The sequence below is a fragment of the Lytechinus pictus genome, chromosome 1, assembly GCF_037042905.1.
Source record: "Lytechinus pictus isolate F3 Inbred chromosome 1, Lp3.0, whole genome shotgun sequence".
Lineage (NCBI taxonomy): Eukaryota > Metazoa > Echinodermata > Echinoidea > Temnopleuroida > Toxopneustidae > Lytechinus > Lytechinus pictus.
In genome coordinates, this window is record NC_087245.1 from 12,859,125 (window position 1) to 12,875,643 (window position 16,519).

At 39.6% G+C, this 16,519-nt stretch overlaps 1 long non-coding RNA gene across 1 annotated transcript; it reads right to left on the bottom strand.

The window, feature by feature from the left end:
• Nucleotides 1-7,721: 7,721 nt before the first annotated feature.
• On the bottom strand, nt 7,722-16,193 carry LOC135153516 (uncharacterized). The gene is made up of 2 exons (XR_010292906.1): nt 16,019-16,193; nt 7,722-11,156 (listed from the first exon to the last, which is right to left on the bottom strand). It is a non-coding gene; the product is annotated as an uncharacterized LOC135153516 (long non-coding RNA).
• Nucleotides 16,194-16,519: the final 326 nt, after the last annotated feature.

The window sequence follows — 16,519 nt, forward strand, 5'->3', positions numbered from 1 at the left end:
AAACTACATCGCGAGGTGGTTTTCCAAACTGGTTTGGAAGATCGCTTCCAAGACCGCTTCAACCGTTCTCACTACGCGTTAAACTAGTTTCCACTAAACTAGTTTCCAGTAAACTAGTTTTAGGAACGTAGTGAGAACAGCCTCTTTCAATGAGATGAATCTGATCTGTTTTGTAATTTGTACAATATTAAACTTCTACAAATTCTTACGAAAAAAAATATGGAGCAAATTTCAAAATAGGCCTTGATTTGAAAATTTTGAATTTTAATATACATTGTAAGACCTGAGAGACAAATCAAATATTGCATGAGAGTAAACCAAAAAAAATGCTTTAAATAGTGTTTAGGGGATACTGGAAAATATTTTTGAGCTTTCATTTTCTGTTCATATCATAAAAGGTTCAAGTGCTGCAAAGGACTGCTCCTCAGATACTTTCACTTTTATTTCAAGCTTTTGACCCAAGACAGCTGATAATTTTCATGACAAACATTTGTGTGAACTGTGAAGTAATACAGTTGAACTGTGTTCAGTGTGTAGTGGTTTTCTTTTCATCAAACACTGATTTCAACATGATCAGAGCTTGATCACTTTATTTTACATTGATCATGCAAAGACAGCTGATTTACAACTTAATTATTTCTTTTCATGGAGCACCTCTCAGTTAGACTATTCAACTTGATTCTCCTGTCTATCTCTAAGCGGATGTTTTTCTCACTTAGCAACGACTAGCCAATCAGATTTAAGCTGAGAGCAACCTCATGGTTAATTTTTACACTCCAACACACGCGGTAGAAAGTCTTCACCTAGTAAGGACATGTACAATTTCTGCTAGTCACTTTTCTTTGCAACACAACAAATAGCTCTTACTTTGGGATTTATTTTTCATCATCAGGATTTCAAGTTCTTCATTTTCCATCCTTTTGATTTTGGACATATGTAAATATATACTCATCGCTTGTGTTATCCAAGTGGACAGCGTGTAATATTTCTAGGAGAACATCTCGTGTCACGATCACCCTATTCGCGACGCGTTTCGCTGAGGCCTCACGTGCGCGGTCGTTCTTCATCGCGACATTGTTCTTCATTCGCATTTATCTTGTTTATGGACATCGCATTAAAGGATCCCGATGAATTACTCGCCACTAGATTTTCTACATTTTTGCCTTCGCATATTGGACCTCAGTGCTGGTGAGTCAATCAGATATTTTTATGTTAAGTAAGTTCTCATTTCTTACAATTGGTGACCCCGACGTGATTTTCGAGACGCAACAATTTTCATCATGAATCAACAATCAGCTAATCCAGCTGCTGCGGTATCGCATGTCGCTGCAGTCGCCTTAAAGCTTCCCCCATACTGGCCGAACGATCCCGCTGTATGGTTCGCTCAAGTACAAGCCCAGTTCATGACGAGGGGAATTACTTCAGAGGAGACTCAGTTTGCGTACATTGTGTCTGCACTTCAACCTGAGATTGCACAGGAAGTCAGGGATATTTTAATGAACCCTCCTAAGGACACACCGTACTCGCACCTCAAAGCAGAATTGATTCGCAGGACATCAGTCTCGGAGCAGAAAAGACTCCACCAGCTACTTACCCAAGAGGAACTAGGGGATCGAAAACCCTCCCAGTTATTACGTAGAATGGAACAACTGCTTGGAAGTGATCATCTTGATGAAACAATCTTCAAACAATTATTTTTGCAGCGACTTCCACATCATGTCCAGACAATTCTAGCGTCAAGCCGCGACGACATGAAGGTGACACAGTTGGCAGACTTGGCTGATAGAATCATTGATATTGGTTCAACAAGTACTGTTTCTGCTGTTAGTTCGCCCTCGTCTTCTACTTCTAGTTCAGAGTTGTCACAACTTCAACAGCAAGTAGACAGACTTACATTTCAAGTGCAGTCATTGACTACGCAACTTCAACATGAACGTGGTCGATCTCCAAATAGGCGCCCTCAACGTCCAAATACTCATTCAAATAGACAACGTAGCAGGAGTAGCAGTCAAAAGCGTCCTCTCTGTTGGTATCACTGGAAACATGGTGCAGAAGCTCGCAAGTGTACACCGCCATGTAACTTTAATCACGCTTCTTTGTTTTCGAGTGATTCTCAACAGCCTTCTTCCAACACCCATGCTCAGGGAAACGACAGAGCCAGCCGGGATTAAGAGCGACGACTCGTGCTGGTGCTAAGAATAAGAATGGTCGCTTGTTCTACATTCATGATCGGATCAGTGGTACTCAATTTTTGGTAGATACTGGAGCGGAAGTCAGCATAATCACGCCATCTGCAGTTGACAGACAACGGCATACACATTCAGAGTACACATTGGAAGCGGTTAACGAGTCTCGCATTCGTACGTATGGTGAACGCTCCATCACTTTGGATTTAGGCCTTCGAAGGACTTTTCGTTTTGTTTTCGTGATTGCCGATCTTCCTACACCCATTATTGGAGCCGATTTCCTGGATGAATTTGGACTGGTTGTAGATGTTAGGCATCGAAAACTTATTGACTCCACTACAAAGCTCACGATCGACGGCATCCGTGCTCCACTTCACACGCAGTCTGTCAGTCCTATGTTTTCACGTTCATCGACTACAGGCAGTGATGAGTATAACGCCATCTTAAAGGAGTACCCAGACATCACTCGTCCTGACTATCGCCCCAAAGCTGTCAAACATTCTGTTACGCACCACATTGTAACGACAGGACCTCCATGTTCCGCACGTCCACGTCGTTTAGCTGCTGATCGCCTGACGATAGCACGTTCTGAGTTCGAACATATGCAGGAACTGGGGATCGTTAGACCGTCGAGTAGCAATTGGGCATCCCCGCTCCACATGGTTCCCAAATCTACACCAGGTGATTGGCGCCCATGTGGGGATTACCGTGCTCTTAACGCTCGAACTGTACCAGATCGCTACCCAGTCCCACATATCCAGGATTTTACAGCATCATTGAATGGCAAGGAGATCTTTTCGAAGATAGATCTCATCAAGGCATACCATCAGATACCCGTTGAACCATCTGATATACCGAAGACGGCAATTACCACACCCTTCGGACTCTTCGAGTTTACGCGAATGCCTTTCGGACTTCGAAATGCAGCCCAATCCTTCCAGCGTTTGATGGACGAAGTGGTCAGGGGCTTGCCTTTTGTCTTTGTGTACATCGACGACATGCTAGTTGCTAGTGCAACAGAGGAAGAGCATAAGGAACATCTCCGACTTCTTTTTGCTCGCCTTCACGAGTATGGTATAGTGATCAACCCTGCCAAGTGTGTGTTTGGTGTGAGTTCTCTCATCTTCTTGGGACATCACATCAGCGCAGATGGCATTCGACCCCTCGAGAAGCGCGTGGAGGAGATCCGCGAATTTGCTCGTCCTTCTTCTATTCGACAGCTCCGTCGTTTTCTAGGACTTGTCAATTTTTATCGACGATTTATCCCCAAGGCAGCAGCTATCCTCGCACCACTTACCGACATGCTCCGTGGTCAGCCGAAGAGATCAACCAAGGCAGTTGAGTGGACGGAAGAGCGCATCAGTGCATTTGAGCGTGCGAAGGAGGAACTTGCAAATGCTGCTTTGCTTGTACATCCTTCGACAGATCTCCAAACTAACTTGATGGTTGATGCATCAGATGTAGCAGTCGGTGGCGTCCTTCAACAGTACGCTGATGGTATTTGGAAGCCAATTGCGTTCTTTTCACAGCGACTCAAACCTACCGAAATAAGATACAGCACTTTTGGTAGGGAATTATTAGCTATTTACCTCACGATTCGCCATTTTCGCTATTTCTTAGAGGGACGCGAGTTCACAGTCTACACAGATCATAAGCCATTGACCTACGCTTTGCGATCGAAGCCTGACCGTCACTCTCCAAGAGAAATCCGCCAGCTAGACTATATCTCGCAGTTTACATCAGACATACAGCATGTACACGGTGTAGACAACACAGTAGCTGATGCCTTGTCTCGACTGCACGTGGATGCTCTCCACACATCATTTACTGTTGATTTTGATCAGATTGCAGCCGACCAAATTGATGATGAATGGGAAGAGATACAGAAATCAACTTCACTGACATTTAAGCAAGTACCACGGCCTTCAAGCGACGGAATGATTTGGTGCGATGTCTCTACAGACCACGAGAGACCTTACGTCCCGAAGAAACACCGCCGCATGGTATTTGAAGCGTTGCATAATATGTCACATCCTGGTGTACGCTCTACCCAAGCAATGATTACTTCACGTTTTGTTTGGCCAAGTATGAACAAGGACATACGTACGTGGGCTCGTTCATGCTTATCTTGCCAGCGCTCTAAGGTCCATCGACATATCAAGGCACCACTTGGAACCTACACTGCGCCAGACGCCAGATTCAGTCATATTCATGTAGACTTAGTCGGTCCATTGCCTTCGTCAAATGGATATTGTTACATGTTAACCTGTATTGATCGGTTTACAAGATGGGCCGATGCTTTCCCAATATCAGACATTACAGCAGAGACTGTCGCCAAGACACTTGTGCATGGGTGGATTTCCCGATTTGGCGCACCCTCAACCATCACCACGGACAGAGGTAGGCAGTTTGAATCGCAACTCTTCCAAGCACTCACTTCACTTCTTGGGAGCTCTCGTACACGCACCACTGCGTATCACCCTGCGGCCAATGGTATTGTGGAGAGATTCCATCGTCAGCTCAAAGCAGCACTTCGAGCGCAATCTGATCCCAGCAAATGGCAAGAGTTTTTGCCTATCGCACTTTTGGGCATACGCACAACGGTAAAAGAGGATCTTGGATGTACACCAGCAGAACTGGTGTATGGAACTACACTGAAGGTTCCAGGTCAGCTGGTGGCACCAACGACTCCGGACTCTTTCTCCAACCCAGGCGACTATGTTCATCGCCTTCGCAACTATATGATTGACATCAACCCTGCACGAACACGTTCTCAAACTACTACATCGCATGTTCCACCTGATTTGCAAGATTGCTCGCATGTATTTATCAGGTGTGATGCTGTCCGGCCATCACTTCAGCCGCAATATGATGGACCTTACAGAGTTGTTAGTAGGACGCCAAAGTTTTTCATTTTGGATGTGAAAGGGAAGAATGATTCCGTCAGCGTTGATCGTCTCAAGGTTGCTCATCTGCCATCTACTACAAGCATGGACAATTCAATTCAACATCATGCATCATTTTCATCGCTACCTACTCCTACTGCCTCTACTCCACCGGTGCGGACAACCAGATCAGGTCGCCGCGTCCATTTTCCAGCTCGTTTTGCCCAGTTTTCCAATGGATGAAAGGACATCTTACATTATCATGGGACCAATGCTTTGTATCGATCAACTTAACTCTTGTTCGTTGATCTAGGAGGGGAGTATTGTAGTGGTTTTCTTTTCATCAAACACTGATTTCAACATGATCAGAGCTTGATCACTTTATTTTACATTGATCATGCAAAGACAGCTGATTTACAACTTAATTATTTCTTTTCATGGAGCACCTCTCAGTTAGACTATTCAACTTGATTCTCCTGTCTATCTCTAAGCGGATGTTTTTCTCACTTAGCAACGACTAGCCAATCAGATTTAAGCTGAGAGCAACCTCATGGTTAATTTTTACACTCCAACACACGCGGTAGAAAGTCTTCACCTAGTAAGGACATGTACAATTTCTGCTAGTCACTTTTCTTTGCAACACAACAAATAGCTCTTACTTTGGGATTTATTTTTCATCATCAGGATTTCAAGTTCTTCATTTTCCATCCTTTTGATTTTGGACATATGTAAATATATACTCATCGCTTGTGTTATCCAAGTGGACAGCGTGTAATATTTCTAGGAGAACATCTCGTGTCACGATCACCCTATTCGCGACGCGTTTCGCTGAGGCCTCACGTGCGCGGTCGTTCTTCATCGCGACATTGTTCTTCATTCGCATTTATCTTGTTTATGGACATCGCATTAAAGGATCCCGATGAATTACTCGCCACTAGATTTTCTACATTTTTGCCTTCGCATATTGGACCTCAGTGCTGGTGAGTCAATCAGATATTTTTATGTTAAGTAAGTTCTCATTTCTTACAAGTGCAAGAGACTTTGAGTAGATTTACATACACATGTATCAACAATTGGGACTCCCCATTCTTACACAATACTCAGATTATTTGGTGCCTTAACTAACATTTATCACTCACTATCACATTGCATTGGGTAATTTCTTCCATTAGTCAATCTACTGACTGTAAATGAATTTATTTTTAAAGATTACATGTAGTACCACCATCCATACAAGTCATGTCTAATTAAATATTTACATGTATCTACATTTTTCATATAAACTGAAATGAGGAAATGCAAGCAAATGGATTGTACATTGGTAAATATAAACACTGAGCAGAGCCTTTAAAACTCATGGACAATTATGAAATACAAGTAGCAATGATAAGTACATATCCCAATCAGGCTGATGAAAATGTTGGAGTCAGGGGCAATTTTAGTCAATTCTTTTCAAAGCACTTCAGCTTGTGCATTCAAACGTCAAGAATAAAAATTAGTAATAGGAGAATGTTGAAATTAAGTAATTATATAGAGGGAACATCATTCTTTTATTAACCGGGATTAACAGATTTTGTTTGCAATTGAAATAAGGATAAATATGATGTAGAACTGAAAATCTACATGTATCCTGGCAGAGCTTGACAGGATTAATGACAGCAACAGTAAAGCAATTACAATGTACTACAAAGCTGTATAATTACTCATCAGGGCCCGTATTCCATAAACGAGATAAGCATGCTTAAGTCAAAAATCTAAGCATTTTGTCTTATTTTCTGTCTAAGACAAAATTCTTAGCCAAAACGCGTATTCCATAAAGAATTGGCTAAGAATTTTGTCTTAGAATTTGGCTAAGAGGTTTTGCGCGACTAAGACAGATATAGGATGAATGGCTAAGTAACTTTTCTTAAAACTGCAGAGTCTGTATTTCATAAATACAACATGGCTAAGAATTTAGCCCTAACTTTAAGACAGGTGTGAGTTGTCTTAATTGCTTTAAGACAACCTGGTTTAAATCCAACAAATCATGGCCAATTTTTTTTTAGAATTTATACCTATATTGCATTTCGAGCTACTTCCTCAGTTTTTTAACCGATTTTCATGAAATTTGGAACACACATTGGTCTTAAAGTAAGGAGGTGTGAGAAATTTTTTTTTTGCTTTTTCAGAAATTGTGTTGCCATGGTAACAGTATATTATGGCCAAAATTTAAAATTTAAATTACTTCATCAGTTTTCTACCAATTCTCATGAAAGTTGGCTCACACATTGGATTTGAGGAAAAGATGTGCAAGACACAATTTTGCATGTGTTGGAAATTGTGTTGCCATGGTAACAGTATATTATGGCAAAAATTATGTATAAATCTTGCTATTCCAACTACTTCCTCAGTTTTTAACAAATTCTCATGAAATGTGGCACAAACATTAGTCTTGATGTGAAGATGGGCAAAACATATTTTATGCCTATATAAAAAAAATGCGTTGCCATGGTAACAACATATTAAATAACGAAAATTAGGTGAAAAATTTGTGGTTTTAACTAGTTTATAATATTTCAACCACTTCTCATGATGTTTGCCACAAACATAAGTCTTGAGGTAAAGATGTGCAAGACACATTTTCGCATGTGTCGGAAATTGTGTTGCCATGGTAACGGTATATTAGGGCAAAAATTATGTAAAAATCTTGCAGTTCCAACGACTTCTTCAGTTTTTAATCAATTCTCATGAAATGTGGCACAAACGTTAGTCTTGATTTGAAGATGTGCAAAGTATATTTTATGCCTTTATAAAAAATTGCGTTGCCATGGCAACAAATAAAATAACAAAAATTAGATGAAAATCTTGTGATTTGAATTACTTTATCAGTTTTCAACTGGTCAATTCTCCTAAAATGTTGGCGCACACAATAGTCTTGAGTTGAAGATGTCTAAGATATACTTTTGCCTGTATCAGATTCGGGTTGCTATGGTAACATATTATATAACGAAAATAAGGTGAAAATCTTGTAGTTCGAACTCCTTCATCTTTTTTCAACCAATGCTCATGAAATTTGGCACACACAATAGTCTTGAGTTGAAGATGTGCAAGACTATTTTTGTCTGTATCAGAAATCGTGTTGCCAAGGTAACAACATATTATATAAAGAAATTAGGTGAAAATCTTGTGGTTTGAATCCCTTTATCAGTTTTACCAATTCTTATAAAAGTTGGCTCACAAATTGATTTTGAGGTGTAGATCTGCAAGACATATATTGGAAAATGTGTTGCCATAATAACAGCATATCAGATCAATAAATGTGTAAACAGCATGATGTGTATTGAACTACTTCTTCATTTTATGACATTGGCCTATATGTCCATGAAATGTAGGTTTTGAGCTAAAATAATCTGCAAGACACATTTTCTCATTCATCAAAATATGTGTTTGTATGATAACTACATGTATACGCCAAAAAAAGATTAAGACAATGGTCAATGCTAACTTTTGTTTGGCTACATAGTCATAGAGAACTACATGTAGCTGAGGGCTTAGTTCTAGTTTTTTTTTTTTTTTTTTTTTTTTTGGGGGGGGGGGGGGCTAGACCTCAAGATTTCGAACTACAGCCCCTAGTTTAGATCTAAGCCTAGATCAAGATCCTTTAGTCCTAGAAATAATCCAATGCTAGATCCCTAGCCTACTTCCTTTCTCAGGCCTAACGTTAAATGAGTAGAACTAGACTAGATCTAGCCTACATTTACTATTTTTAGATCTAGAATCTACATTGAGATAGAGTCTACAAGTCTCTAGATCTAGACCTATTACTATGACCCTATGTACACCTAGATTTGTATAGTTCTAGATCTAGATAGGGTCTAATTTTAGTCTAAGTGAGTAAGTCATTTAGTCTAGATCTAGGCCTAGGTTAGAGATTTCTAGATCAAACAGTAGACTAGATCAGCCAGTCCTAACGTTAGGGCTACCGGATAGGCTAGAAATAGAATCTAGAATGAATAGAAGAAAGCACAGGCTAGGCCGCCTAGGCCCTAGATCTAAATTCTTATATAAATCTAGGCCCTAGGCCTAGTCTAGACTGAGCTGTTGCCAGTGTTGGTCTAGGTTTAGGCCTGTTTTCTAGTCCTGGAAACCTAGATCTAAACAAGTCCTCAAAATGTATAAAATAAAAACTCCAAACAAACAGATGGACCTAAAAAAAGCAAGAGTAGATCTAGATAGATGTCTTACTGCGGCAGCCTGAACACGTACTGTGTCTAAAGACGTCGTGTCGAGGTCCCCGGGGCAAGATAGATCAGATGTCTAGACTACTACTAGGACTAGATCTAACTTTAGGCATAGTTGGCAAGCAATGCGTAGCGATAGATCTAGCACTGTTGACAGGAATAACCGTCGTTTCTGGGGATTTATTTAAAAGTTTCTGACATTTACTGTCATATCACATTGGTGAGACTAGGCCAACGTAACGTTAGATTGTTTACAGTTTAGTGTCGTACTCGTAATATAGCGGAACAACCAAAATACAGTCGGAGACTGAAGCTTTTGGTCTAAGTCAGATCTATTCTAGACCTACATGTAGATCTAGATAGATCTATCCCTGTCTTAAGGCTAAGCCAGGCTAAGTCCTGCATGTTCTAGGCCTAGACCAATACTAATATAGGTCTATCGTTAGATCTAGGCCTACGTAGCTTCAGTCTCAGTTGCTCCACTACGGCACTGGACTAACAAAGTTACGTTTTGCTTCAGCCTTCAGGAAAGTAAAAAGTAAAAACAATGTTCAATTCTCCTCCAAACAGACGGATATTAGTTGTAGATCTTGGGCCTAGGCTAGATCTAGGCCTAATGTTAGACCCAAGACTAGTCTCAAAAGTTACAAATGTTTTCCCTTAGACCCTAGATCTACTTCAGTGAAGTAGAATAAAGATGTCGAGAGGAATCTATTCCATTTAGATTTTGACAAACAATACATGAAAAGTAATGAATGGGACTGATACATAAAAAACTGTGCAAGTCACTCGGTTTGGGATTGAAATGTTTTGGTAATTAAAAATATATAGATAATCTGAATAAAAAATTCTTACCATATATGGGTGATGAATGCTCTTCTTCTACTACAATAGTTGTAATTAGTTTCAATAAAATCAAACTTGTTAAGAAAAAACAACTTCAATGACATTTTTGCTATTTTGTTGCAGTCACCCCTGCAGCAGTTTAGAAGGTCATAGAATTTGACTTTGAGACTTTGGCTTAGCCATATCGTCTGACTTGAGACAAATGTCTTAAAGTTTATAGAATATCCTTAGGGAAGATTTCTTAGACAAGCAAAATGCTAAGACAAATTGCTAAGACTTAAGCAAAAAGCTTATCTTGTTTATGGAATACGGGCCCAGGTCCTAGAACTCTACTGGATAAGGGCACGGTTTCAGCAGCAAAACTTAAAATTGATAACATATAAGAACTGCCAAGAATCATGTTCAACCAGACCTCCTTTGAGTTTGATCAATATAAAAAGACAGTGTGTACAGGCTCAAGCAACTCTTGCGACAAACCACTCTCACACCTCAATGCAGGTCTAAAAAAGCTACAGTAAATGTAGGCCCCATTTATTTTTGTTGCCAATCATTTAACATATTTTTTTTAAACTGATGCTTTAAAATTAACCATTGTGCGGAATCACATACATGTACAACATGGGAACAAGTTTGTTTGGGCATAAAGGTAAAAAGAATAGAACACACTCTGATTATACTGCAGCTACATGTACATACTGTCTGATTTATTTAGAGCTTACCTGAGTTATCTCTGATGAAACGACCCAGATGACATCCACTACAAGGAGTAAGAGGATACCAACAGCCATTCTCTTAGGTCTGGTTAGTCCACTGGTAAGACTCATCTTGAAGTCAGTCTTAGTAGTTGGTGAATGGCAAACAACCCCACACTCTACTAACCATGCAGTGATGATGGGAAATATGAAAGGTAAGAGCTGCCTTCAATCCAAAACTTGAACTTAAAGCTACAACAAACATCTACCACGGCAAACCACATTCCATGTAAATGGTTACTGTCCTGTTGCTACCTTGGCCTAGGTCTGTTGAAAAACAAAAATGTTGGTACAGATGAATTGTGATTTTAAAAATAATCATTGTGACCCTAAATCTCATCAGGGGCTTGTTTCATAAAGGACTTACAACTGTTGTAGCTTTGCCATTATGGCAACTACCATGGTAACAGGGCTCATCAGCCAATCAGAATCAAGGTTTCCATGTTAGTTGCCAAAATGGCAAAGTTACAACAGTTGTAAGTCCTTTATGAAACGGGCCCCTGATCTTGGTCACTTCCACATGAGCCAAGTTACGGTTATTCAAAATTTCAACTCACAAGAAAAATACATATTTTCATGTAGGGCCTACATGTACATGCATAAAAGTTTTTAAAAGCAAAATACCTCTGGGTCCCTTTTATCTTTGTCTTGTGGCCAAAATTCTAATCAAATGGTCAATATGCCTACATAAACACAATTTGAAATTTATTTATGTCCTTATCTTATATGGATAATGAGATACATTGATGTGTGAAATGATGACCTATGTTACCTTTAAGTTTTGACCTCATAACCCCAAAAGTTAGTCAGATCATCATTGCCACCCACATGTATACATGCAATGCCAACACTTGACAAAATGAGTAGTGGACAATTTACAATCTACAAAAATGTAGACCAAAAGCTTTGGTCTTATTCACTGTGCTGTTCTGCTGAACTATGTTGGCTACCTGTGTCTGGAGAGAATAGTCAAATGCCAGAAATTATTTAATAAATTCCTAGAAAAGACAGTTATTTTTGTCTAAGGACAACCCAGCATTCCATGATTAAAAATTTGGACACAGAAATTCTGGTTGTCATTTTTTTCTTCAAATGTCAAGGAAAGAAAGAATGTCAATTATCAAGTTACAGGTAAATGTGCATATGTTAGTTTTTAAACTTTTAATAATAGTCCTATTTATTGTGAAATGGCAAGCAGTCAGTCCCATCAGCATTTAAGTTGTTGAGCGGAACAAGTGATGGCCAGTCAGAGTCGAGAATGAAGCTTGTAAAACTAACCTTTTTAAGAGTGCTTTATCCTAGACTGAAATATCAGCTGTTTTGGAGGAGTTTTTGAAATATTTTCAGATTTTTCTCAGTTCTCCTACACAAATGGAAGCCTCCCATAGCCTAGGACTTGTAATGGCAGAGTTGCCAAGTTGTATTTTGCATTTTCAGTATTCTCATCCCCCAAAATCAGTATTTTTACCGTGTGAGATAAATATTTTGTATTTTTCCCCAAACAAGTGTATTTCATAATAAAATGCTTGGCGCACTCGCCCATCACGGCGCTCAAGCTAAAATGCGCACTGCTCTTGCAGATGAAAAAAAAACCATTAAAACTTGTGTATATCTCACCCTGGTTTTTACAAAATGATTGAGAAAAAAAAACAAGTTACCTGAAATTACATTGATCTAATAACCATTTTTTTTTTAAATACAAAAAACGTATTTTTTTAAAGAAAAAATGTACTGCCGTATTTTGGTTGCAAAAACGTACTAAATACGGCTAAAACGTACTGGTTGGCAGGTCTGTAATGGCGGTGATTTGCGTCTATGGGGAAAAGAGTGGGCTCACTGGGCTGCCTTACTCCACTTTTTATGGGGTGAAACAAAGCTTGTGAGTTGTGAATGAAAAGTACTAATAACTTCTTATGGATTATTTCTCACCAGTTTCTCAAAATATGTGATGTAAAATACAAAATTTTGACTCCAAACAGACAGGGTTCATGTGTTACTATCATTGCATGTCTACCACCACCAAAGTGGTGCGTATGGGATACTTCTGTCCAAGCAAAAAAAACTTGGGGGGGGGGGCTACTGTTCACAACTTACTGCCTAAATCTGCAACATTGGGCAAGCTTTAACACTGCAATGAATGGGGATTTCCAGTTTGTTTCATAAAGCTGTTCGTAAGTTAAGAATGCCTTTAAGAACGACTGGTGACCCTTTCTTACGCGCTTAACCATCGCCAATGAATATACCATTTACCAAAAGAAAGGATCATCAGTCGTTCATAAAGTTGCTCTTAACTTACGAACAGCTTTATAAAACACCCACTTGGGCTCCTTTTTTTTTAGTTTCCAGGGGGCAGTTTCATATTCAGCTGTTCGTAAGTTAAAAGCGACTTTAAGAACGACTGGTGATCCTTTCTTGTGCACTAAATCATCGCCAATGAATATATCATTTACCATAAGAAAGGATCACCAGTCATTCTTAAAGTCGCTCTTAACTTACGAAAAGCTTTATGAAATGCCCACCAGGGCTCTTTTTAAGATCATTTCATGAGCTATACTTGCCCCAAGCCCCTGTGTAATTTTTTTAAACATTATATCTAGATTTATTTAATATTAGATTTGTCCCTTATTAGAATCTGAACTTGCAGTCTTTTAACTTTGAGATCTTGATAAAAAATACTTGCATCGGTCGATAAATATCACGAATCTCACCTCGATGCTGAAATATCCCGCATGCTAGACCACTTGAAGCAGGATTTAGCATTGAGGTAAGATTCATATTTATCGGCCGATGCAAGTATTTCTTTATCTGGTAGCACTGCTCATGATGTTGTCACCCTCTATAAGCGTCTTGTAGCTAGGCTACGATAACAAAGACAGCAAGATGGCGACAATAACATGTCAGTAACTGCTCATCTTCTTGTAATATGATTTTTCTTCATTCTGATATCAATTTTCATGTAAAAAGAAGTTTAGTATTTTCTAATGGGGGGAAATGAAGTTGTAGCCCATTCACGTTCACATAAGTTTGGGCTCAAATCCCTAAAAGACTTTGTGTGATTTTGAGCCCGAGGCTTTGAGCAAATTTAATTGTGGGAAAATTGATGGTGCGTGTAGACTGGCATGCCGTCCCTTGCTCCGTAGAGATTAAGTACGTCAGTGGTATGACTTTAATCTTTAGGAGCCTCCTGGCTAGTGACAGTGTAACCAAGGGAGCTCCGGCCCGCAAAGCGGGCCAGAGCCCAGGACTCGTCCGTGTAATACTAGGCGGACATACGCTCTCCAAAATGGGGTAGAATGGGGTCGCAATAGCACTCCAAATAAAAGGGGAAAATATAAATTATCATTATCATTTATTTGACCAATATAAAAAGTACATACACATTACATTAGAATAAACAATTTACAGTACTTGAAAATTCACTGCGCTTCTCTTTGCATACAGAGGACATTGTGCAAGTTTTTTTACCTTCATCCATATAATCGAGGTAAGTGCATAATGTTTGTAATGTTTTCGATATTAATTCCATTCTACTTTGGACTTCTAACTACCCCCCCTTCTTTTTTTCCGAACTCCAGTTACACCAGGGCTCCATCTAACAAAGAGTTACGATTGATCCGATCAATCGTAACTCTATGGAAATCCATACATGTCATAATTTTTTTCTCCAAAAAACTTGCACAATGTCCTCTGTATGCAAAGAGAAGCACAGTGAATTTTCAAGAAAACAATGAATGCATGAATACACATCATAGCTAGCAAATATTTTGAACAAACATGCATAGTAGATGCACTCACACGTATTGCGAGGTTAGTATTAGTATACTAACCTCGCACCACGAACCGCGTATGGCAGTGGATTTCTAACTAGTGGGTCGCGCGTGCTGGGATCTCACTTCTTGGGTCCACAACACACGACTTCTATGGCTTGAATTTTCTGTGCGCGGCGGCAAGTAATGAACCCTTGGGTGTAGTAGATGTTGACCTTGCTGGCCATCCATAGTTACGATTGATTTGTTCAATCTTAACTCTTTGTAAGACGGGGCCCTGATCTGCTTAATCAAATATATTTGAATTTCCAATTTCTATTGCAAGTTTATTTAGAATGCCCCTTTCATATTACTGTTCAGCACCGAGGTTTTAATTTTTTACTATGTTATATTTCTACAATTTTGCAGTGATATATTTTTTTTCTAATGCATCTCAAGACTATCTAATTAATTATCTTGGCACCCTTTTCAGGATTCTGTGTCTCACGATAGACCTTCATCCATATAATCAAGGTAGGCCTAAGTGCATTATTTATATTTCCCCCTTTTATTTGGAGTGCTATTGCGACCCCTTCCTACCCCATTTTGGAGAGCATATTTCCGCGAAGTATTACACGGACGAGTCCTGGGCTCCGGCCCGCGAAGCTCCCTAGGTTAGTGACAGTGTAGCCTAGGCCTAAGTAAAGAAAGGCCAGGAGTCAGACTCAGGAGAGCTCGACACGCAACAGGACTGAACTAAAAACAAAATCTGAAAATGTTCAAATATATTGTGGATCTTTCAGTTTCACTATATATTGCCTGATTCAAACAATGATCACTCACTGAGTGTCACTTTACTAACACAACAGTAAGTAAGTAACAGTAATACTTAATGTAGAAGCGGGAATGGTAAGCCATTCCAGCCAGCTGCTCCGTTTTGGTGTTTTTTACTTAAACTTGGCTCGGCAAGCTGGCGCTAAATAACTAACAGAATACCCAGTTGTTGTGTGTCCGGACGATCAATTTTAGAAAGTCATTTGGAAAAATTTACAAGCGAAGTTTCAGCAATTTTTAGTACAAAATGTTAGGAAATATTCTTTAAAAAAAATAGAAGATGACTACAAAGATTGAATTCATATTCTTACTGTAAACCAAAGACAAAAAAGAAGGCTTCAAAAATATAAAGTGTCCGGACACCCGACCCCCATCCTACAGTCAGCTTCAGTGGCACAGCTCAAACTGAAAAGGGCCTAGGGAGGAGTGGCACTCACATCATTGAAATAGCACGCATACGGTACCGTACGGTATCACACATTCACACCACACAGAGCTGCAGAGTAACAAAACCAACATGTTTTGCAAAGGTATAATGTCTTAACTTACCCAATCTTTAACAATTGTATCACATGTAAACAAGAGAAACGACAAACTAATCCATCAATAGACGAGAAAACGTAATTTTTACGATTCAACTACGCCTACGGTACTGGCAGTCTTGATCTTCTAAACTATCATGACTATCTTCTACCCAATTTCAGATCGGATTGCGCTAGCTAGCGCCTGCATATAACCGGTACGCGGTTAATCCGATCCGAGATCACTGAACGAGATGAACAATTACAAGTTTCATCCTGGCTTGATGAATGATAATGGGGGTGGTGATTATGATGATGGTGGTGGTGGTGGTGGTGATGATGATGATGATGATGTTGATGACGATGTTGATGATGGTGGTGGTGGTGGTGATGATGATGATGTTGATGATGATGTTGATGATGGTGGTGGTGGTGATGGTGACCCGGGGGTGGTGGTGATGATGATGCATGTTGATTATGATGATGATGATAATTAATGATGACAGCTAGGGGCGGCGGAGTGAAGTTG